Raw genomic sequence first — 8,628 nt, 5'->3', positions numbered from 1 at the left:
GTCACCGCCAGCTCCAGCTGCTTACAGAGCGGCCCAGGCATCCCGCCCCACCCTTCATGGCCAGCCTCCCCCAAATACCGCCTGAAAATAAGCCAGGGCTAGTCAGGCCTCCGCCCACACCCCTCCCAGCTGCAGCCCTCCTGCCCCACCGGGTGGGATCCCGACAGGCCTCACAAGCATGACCATCCCAGCTGCCCCCAGGAGGCTGTGCCTGCCCTCTCTTCCCAAGCCAGTCCAGCCCTGAGCACCCCTAATCTACTCATGGGCAGCGACTTCCAGAAGGGGACTCAGGTCCCACTGCCTCAACCGGAGGCCCGGGGGCCCCCCCATCAGACCTAACCCCACCCCCTTTCTGGCTGGCCTCCCTGCCCCAGGACACCCCTGGTCCCACAGCCCCTCTTCCATGGGGTCCATTTCTCTCATCCAGAAGACCTCACCTAACCAGATCAGGGGCCACCTCCTCCAGGAAGCCCTCCCTGGCTGCCCATGTGCAGCCCTGCCTCACACACACACACTCACCCACGTAGAAGGTGTTGGGTGCAGGCCGGTCTCCGAGCTCCAGGTAGAGGAGGTTGGTGGTCTGCGGGTCATGGCGGAGCCACAGGGCCACGCCGAGGATCACACCTCCAGCCAGCTGGGAAAGAGTGAGGCATGGGGTTACTTGCAGCCCAGAGCACTCTAGTGACAAGGAATATAAACCACACTGCGTGGAACATCTTTGTGGCAGGCATCTCTGCAGGCGTGCCAGTACCCCCACCTCTGGGTCAGTGGTTCAGAAGGGCCTCCTCCCTCTCCTGACCGTGTTCACAGGTACCACGGGGCCGCTCGCCAGCTCCAGAGTGGGAACCAGAGGTCAGATTTGCTGCCCTGAGTTTTCAAGATGCCCAGGAAGGCCCAGGTGTCTGGACCACATGCTGGTCCATCGGCAGCTGCCTTCCAACTGCTGCCTCTTCTGCTAGCACCTCCATAGTCAGACACAGAGGAGGGCTGCCAGATACAATGCAGGACACCCCAGTAAGTTAAGTTTGAATTTCAGATGAATAATGGATTATTTGCTAGTATAAGTATATCCCAAATATTGCATGGGATATACTTATGCAAAAAAAAAAAATCTATTTATTATCTGAAATTCACATTTAACTGGACATCCTGTATTTTTATTTGCTAAATCTGGCCACCCTACACTAGAGGCCACCCCAGAATCGAGCACTCAGGAAATGCCGTGGCCCCCGGGGATGGCCACTGCTCCAATGCCCTGGGTTCCCCTGGGGAGTGCCCCGGGGGCTGGAAACCATGTGGGGTGTGCTGTGTTTTTGCTGCCAGGAGGGGAGGGCTGGGATCCAGTGTCGGGACACTGGTGGGCTGGACAATGGAGCGATGAGGAGGGAGCGGCACCATGGTTGGGGGTGTCCAGGAAGCTGTAGGGGAGGGGCCTGGCAGTTTGAGGGAGAAATCCCTCTCTGCTGTCAGCCCTGGGAAGGGAACCACTGAGAGAGGAAGGAAGCGCAGCTGCAGTCTTTAAGATAGGCCCAGAGGAAGTGGCTAAAAAGCCCAGCTGGGGGCTACTGCTCAGTTGGGCAGGAGGGACCCTGCTTGGAGAGGGAGGCGGCGGGGGGAGGGGGCCTCGACACACGTGACAGGCGTCCTTGTGACAGGCATCCTCGTGACCATCCCGGCCGGGTGGGTCCGCCCTCCAGGACCACCCAGCCCACTTCCGAGGCTCTCACCCAGCCAGGCGTGGGCGCCAGCTGCCCTCTGGCTGCCGAGGCCTTCCCAGGCCACCACCCAGCCCCCCAGACACTGACAGGCAGAGGTGGGCTGTGCGTGTGGAAAGGAAACCGAAAGGTTCCCCTGAGGGCCACCAGCGGGGGCGGGGGGCGCACGTGGGAGCACCAGGCCACCCCAAGGAAGCCCCAGCCGCCTTGGGGGAATTCCCAGTGTGAGGGCCCGAGCGGGGTGAAGGGCTGTGGACCGTGCACCGGCCCCCCGCCACCCCTGCCCTCCCTGGGGCCCTCCCACCCTGGGCTCTGCCAACAACAGGGCTGGAGGGACAGCTGCTGCTCAGCAGCAGTTGAGCTGTTCCCCCCAGGGATCGCCGATGCCCTCAGGACAGGCCGTGGCACCCTCCCCACCCCCACGCCGACTTCAGGGGCGCACCTCTCTAGCGGGGCTGTGGTTTCTCAGCCCCCATTTCAGCAAAGCGCTTCTGACGGAGCTCCACTTACTTGGTGGGTGCTCTGGTTTTGGGGAGGGTGGACGCTGTCCCCCCCACCCCAGACCCTGGACCAGCTCCTGACGCTCTTTCCCCCCCGAGGAGCAATGCCCATTAGGACCACTGAGGGTGCCTGTGTGCCTGCTGGCCAGGCTGGGAAGTGGCCTGACACCCAGCACTGCTCAGCCCTCACAGGACAAGGTCCCCGGGCGCCAGGCTTCCAGACAGCACCCCGTTGTACGCGGTGGGGGAGGCCTGGGAAGCAGCGAGGGCAGGGGGCATGCCAGGGGGTGGCGGGGCAGAGCAGAGGGCTGGGCGAGGTGCCGCCACCACGGGGCCACCATGGGGGATGTCCCGATAGCTGGCTCCTGGCATCTGCGCTTGCGGGATGGAGGTGGGAGGCTGGGGGTTACCACGGCAACTCTGGCTTCCTTGGTGGCGGCTTCAGAACGTCGTTTATTTTGTTTTGAACTAAGGTCCAGGGCCAGCTTTGCCAGCGTTCCCCAGCAGAGGAGAAGCGGGAGTCCCATCCTTGGGGGCCTGGCCCTGATCCCTGACTGACTCAGCCGCAGAGACTTTCTGCCTCAGTGTCCCCGCTGGTAACACGGGGCCAAATGTAGAACAGCTCCTGGCTCAGAAGGCATGCCTCCTTGGCCAGCAGGGACCACCCAACACCCTCCCCTTACAGCACCCTCACCCTGGGGGGCCGGGGTGACAGAAATGCTCACGAGGTAGCAGCGAACCCACCAGGCTAATGAAGGACATGTAGACACGGCACGGCGTCTAGTCAGCACCTCTGCTCTGCTTTTGGAAGTGGGGGGCTGGCCTCCTGGGCCCTCCCAGCTCCCACAGCCCCTCCAGGGGGCCCTCAGGGTGAGACCAGGCCTGGGTCTCCAGGAGGTGCTGCTGGTACTTCCTGGGGTGAGGGTGTACACATACTTCCTGGCCAGCCCAGCCCAGGGGGAAGGGAGAAGGAAACCGTGCCTGCTGTACCCCAGCATCCACAACACCCCCCAAAACTCCAAGCCCAGTCCTCACAGCTATGGAGACCCTGGGGGGCATCCCAGCTCAGCCCTGGGGCTGACATCTAAGCATCCCACGTACTCCCCAATAAGATGGAAGCCCCACCCACACTAGGTGGGGCCCCTCCCACACACAGCAGAGGACCCTCCCTCAAGGTCGGAGCCCCTCAAAACGGGCAGGGTGGAAGGATTAGTGACAGGACCCCCCTCTCTGAGAGCCAGACAGGGCCCACACCCCACTTCTCATCCTAGGGGCTGGGGGTTTCCGAGCCGTGGCCCGAGGCCCCTGGAGGCTGTGGGTCCTGAAGGTGCAGATTGTATCATGCTGCGAGAGGAGGGGGGGTGGAGCAGGGGGCAGGAAGGTGCTGCCCCCCAGGGGCATGGCCAGGCCCACCTCTAGGTGCCCAGGGTCAGCAGAGACCCCAGCCTGGGACCCTCGGTGGGGAGGACGGGGCAAGTGTGAGGAAGTGAGGAGACAGTATACAGGCAGGGGAACACCAGTCACACACCCCCAAACCCAAATACCTAGACATACCAAGGACAGGGAGTGGGTGCTGCCCGTGTGCATCCCACCAGAGCTGCTGGGGCGCCAAGGGGTCTGGCATCTCTGCAGAGGCCTGAAGCCGGACGACCACAATGGTGGTCCAAGGGTCTCCTCCAGATTCCCAGTGAGAAGACCAGGCAGCGTGAGAGCCATCCACCCCCCCCGCCCCGCGTCACTAACCCAAAGCTTCAAGAAAGAGCAGAGTGACGGGGCTGGGGAGGGGACATCACTGCCGCCCCTGCCCCAAACCCCCACACGAGGGCAGGGCTGGAGGTGCTAGAAAGTTGGAAGTTTGAAAGAAATCGGCTCTTCAAAAGACACTTAGAGAATCCAAAGACGAGAACAGGCTGGGAGAAAGTATTTGCAAGTATCACACATCCAATAAAAGGTTTGGGTCCTGAGTATACAAAGAACTCTCAAAACTCAACAACAAGAAAACCCACTTTTTAAAAAATGGGCAAAAGATCTGAACAGACGCTTCACTAAGAAACAAATCCAGATGACCGAAAAGATGCTCAACACCACTGTCGCTGGGAGAAGGCAAAATAAGACCCCAAGGAGATACCAGACGTACCTACTAGAATGGCTACAAATTACAAAACCGACCATATCAAGTGTTGACAAGCAAGTGGAGGAATTGAAACTCATCCACTGCTGGCAGGAATACAAAATGGTGCAGCTGCTTTGGAAAACAGCTTGGCAGTTTCTTAAACAGTTAAGCCCACAACTATCACCTGTCACTGTTCTTTTCGAAAGTAAAGGACACCCTGGTGGGTAAAGTAGAGGGTGAGTGGAAACGACAAAGACCCTCAATGAGATGGACTGACACAAGAGATTCAACAATGGGCTCAAACATACCAACGCTCATGGAGATGGCCAACTCCATGGCACCTAACATCACCACCACCTACCGCATGATCCTGCCATTCTCCTCGCAGGCATTTAACCAAGAGAAAAGGAAGTATCTGTCTTTACAAAGACTTATACAGGAATGTTTACAGCAGCTCCATCTGTAAGAGCCCCAAACTGGAAACAACCCAGTTGTCCGTTCACAGGTGAATAACAAATTGTGCTCTGTCCACACAATGGAATCTCGTTGTCGTTAGCTGCCATCCACTTGGCTCCCACTCCTACCCAGCAATAAAAAGGAATGAACTACTGATCCTCCTACGACATGGGATGAACTGCCAAATAATTATGATTAAGTCTTAAGAAATGCAAGTTAGGTACAGTGACAGATCACAGATTAGTGGCTGCCCAGGGAATGGGGGAAGAAGGGTGCGGGGGTGGGGGGTCGTGAGAGGGATCTCGAAGGGCCATGAGGACGCCGTCCTGATTGTGGTGACGGTTTCACAGGTGTCTACATGTCAACACTTACCAAGCTGTACACTCTAAATATGTGTGATGTAGTGTATGTCAAGTGTACCCCTTTAAAGCAGTTTTAAAAAACCCACACACCCAAATCCCTGGTGCCCAAACCTCCAACCAGCTAGGTCTTTAGGAAAAAAGAACCCTGGGAGCACTTGGTTAAACACTCGGCTGTTAAAGGAATGGTCGGCGGTTCGAACCCACCCAGCGGCTCCGTGGGAGAAAGACCTGGCGATCTGCTCTCGTAAAGATTACAGCCTAGAATACCCTATGAGGCAGTTCTACTCTGTCACATGGGGCCGTCATGAGGCAGAATGGACTAGACGGCACCTAACAACAACAGGGCTTTAGGGGGAAGTGTTCCCTCTGGGTCCCAAGAATGCAGGACCGCCATCTTGGTGCCAACGGCCTGCAAGGGCGGGGAACCAGTACCTGGGTCCACCAGGTTTCTTGCGGCCAGCGGCAGGCATCGGAGGTGCTGGAATGCTGCTCATAGAACCATGGTTTTAGGGTTAATCAAAGTAAAGGACTAAAATAACTATTGATACGTGTCGATCAAAGAGACCAACAGGACAAATGTTGCAGGATCCCACTTCCGGGGTGAATGTAATTAATGTTACTGAATTACACATTTAAAAAGCAAATATTTTGTTATATACATTTTACCAAATAAAATTATTAAAAGCGAGAGCAAACAGAGGCAATGGGAAATAGAGTGGTGGTGTTGGGTAGAGGCCCCTAGCCTGGCTGCTGGGTAAGTCCCGGCTCAGCCCCCATTCGCTGGGGGGCCTCAGACCCATCGCGGGTTCTTTGTGCCTCCAATCTCCTCATCTGTAACCAGGTCGACCCCAACTCATGGCTACCCCATGTGTGTTAAGAGTAGAACTGTGCTCCACAGGGTTTTCTTTATGATTTATCTTATTTTTGTTGTTGTTGAGAATAAACACAGAAGAACACAGACCAATTCAACAGTTTCTACACGTACATTCCGTGACACTGATGACATTCTTCCAGTTGTGCAACCCTTTTCACCCCCCTTTGCTGAGATGTTTTTCCCCAATTAACATAAACTCACTGCCCCCTAAGGTTCCCAGCTAACTTTTCAAGTTGCTGTTGTCAAGATCTGTAAGATCCCATATGAACCAAAAAAACCAAACCCATTGCTGTCGAATCGATTCCAACTCATAGCGACCCTATAGAGGAGAGTAAAATTGCCCCATACGGTTTCCAAGGAGCGGCTGGTGGATTCAAACTGCTGACCTTTTGGTTAGCAGCCGAGCTCTTAACACCTGTGCCACCAGGGCTCCAAGATCCCATATAGACAGATCTTAAAAAACCTCAGTCTTCGAGGCAGACACTCTTTACTAGTTGAGCTAAATTACTGTTTGGTTTGAAGAAGACTTCAGGGGATATTTTCGACTTAAGTGTTTTCAATGGCTGATTTTTCAGCGTTAGATTGCCAGGTCTTTCTTCCACCAACCTCTCGGTTAGCAGCCAAGCTCAGTGTTCACATTTGCGCCACCCAGTCCCCTTCTCATACGCAGAATGAAGTGACAGGGAACGGTGAGGGACGGAGAGCTTGGCAAACACTGGCAAGCGCCACCTTCAGGAGTCACCAGGTCCATTTACAGATGGCAAATCCTCCAGAACCACCCACAGAGCCACAGACACCTTCACGCAAAGCCCACCTGTCACAGAGCCCACCGACTGCTCCTGCACCCCAAGGAACTCCTGATCCGCGGGGCCATTGACAAACACTTGTTCCCATCGAGTCAATTCCGACTCACAGCGACCCTACAGGACAGAGGAGAACGGCCCCATAGGGTTTCCAAGGAGCGCCTGGTGGATTTGAACTGCCGACCTTTTGGTTGGCAGCCATAGCTCACCATAGCTCTTAACCACTGTGCCAGTGGGGTTGTGACCTAGGGGGCAGTTCTCGGGCAAGAGCCGGGTAGCTTGTCCCATTCCTGGCAGCTCCACTCAAGGAAGAGAAAGGAATATTTGTAATCCTAAAGGAGTCTGTTTCTTTCTTCCTCCCTTCCTATTAATAAGTAACAGAATCAGCTTAAAAGGGGGGATGGGGAGGCTTGCCAAGCACATTAGGTTCCCGCCCGCCCCATCTGTTGTTTCCAAGAAGTGGCTGAAAGCGCAAGCCTGGGCTGCCCCCACTCCTGCAGTGGGGGGGCTCTCCCCCACCTCCCCAAGAAGGGACGGCAAGCTGATCTCCCCATCCCAACCGCAGTGCCCCCACTGACCGGCTCACCCCAAGTTCTGCCTGCAAGTTCCAATGGGCAACAAGGACTCACATGTCTAGTCACCCCTAGTACCTGCTGGGCCCATCGAGGGCCTGCTGGGACCACTGGCTCTATGCCCTGATCTGGCCCCACAGTGGGGTGGGCTGGACCGTTGTGGTGCCCCCACATGCTGGGAGGAGGCATCTACTGGCCTTGGCACCGGGAGGGTCCTGGGGCCTGAAAGACCCTCTAGAATAAAGCAGGGGGGGAGGCAGCGGGGGAGGGAGCCGCTTAGAGACACTGGGTGGGCCAGTAGGAGGTGGCTCAGGAAGGATGCTTTCACGTGTACGGAGGGGGGAGCCGAAGGTCCCATACAGGGGTGCCCCAGGGCCCCCATCACCCTGCCTGCCTGGAGGGGCACCTGGACTGCACAGCTGAGGCAGGCCACTGGCTCCCCACCCTTCATGGGGGGACGGGGCGTAGAGGCTGGGGACACCCCCTGGAAGCTGGCACAGCCTCGCTCTTGTGGCTGGAGCAGAGTGGCTGACCAGGCCGGCGGCTGGAAGGAAGCGGAGTGAGGAGCAGGTACCCTGCCTTGTGAGGAAGCCGAAGAAGCGGAAGCCCCTTCCCCTGCCCCTTACCCTCAGGAAGCTACTCACTTGTCTGAGCATCTAAAAATAGGAAGCGAGGCTGCGGGCCCACCCAGCCGAGGGATGAGCTGCAGCTCCAGAAGCCCAGTCTGGCTCTCAGTGGAAGGTGGGGAGGGGGCTCGGCACCCTGTCTCTCAGGGCCACACCCCAAGCCTGCCATGGCCCCTGGGCAGGAGGCAGCTGCCTCCTGCCCCACAGATACCCCGCCCACTTGCTGGAAGGCCTTCCTCTTGGGAGCCCCTCTGCCCTCCTCGCCCCATGGGGAGGGGCACGTGGTGCCAGATTCTCAGGGTGCCCCACTGGGTAAGCACCAGAGACAGATCTGGGTATGCTGGGGAGGGCGCCAGGGTGGAGGTCTCAGGCAGGGGCCAGCGAGCAGGTGGTGGCAGGTCCCAGGCAGGCCAGGGTATCCCTGGCCACACAGGCTGGCACCTGCTACCTGCCCCCCTCCACCCCAGGGAGCCCCAGAGGAACCCCGTGTTGCTAGGCTCCCACAACAGCAGGGCTGGCACAGGTGCCAGGGTGTCTGAAGCTGCCACAGGGCCCAGCTGCCACGGCCAACCTCGACCACTCCTGGCTGGCAGGGCCCAGCTGCCAC

The 8,628-nt window shown here is 57.8% G+C and overlaps 1 protein-coding gene across 1 annotated transcript in view; it reads right to left on the bottom strand.

The window, feature by feature from the left end:
- CD81 (CD81 molecule) overlaps positions 1 to 8,628 on the bottom strand; it is a 21,502-nt gene that overhangs the window by 4,839 nt on the left and 8,035 nt on the right. Inside the window, exon 2 of the mRNA XM_023724398.1 lies at positions 520 to 634. The gene's annotated coding sequence lies outside the window, so the exon portion shown is untranslated. The remainder of the gene's footprint in view (positions 1 to 519; positions 635 to 8,628) is intronic.

Source organism: Trichechus manatus, unplaced genomic scaffold (genome assembly GCF_000243295.1).
Source record: "Trichechus manatus latirostris isolate Lorelei unplaced genomic scaffold, TriManLat1.0 scaffold00244, whole genome shotgun sequence".
NCBI lineage: Eukaryota > Metazoa > Chordata > Mammalia > Sirenia > Trichechidae > Trichechus > Trichechus manatus.
Note: the sequence above shows the minus strand (reverse complement) of the source record. Positions and strands in the feature narration are given on the sequence as shown.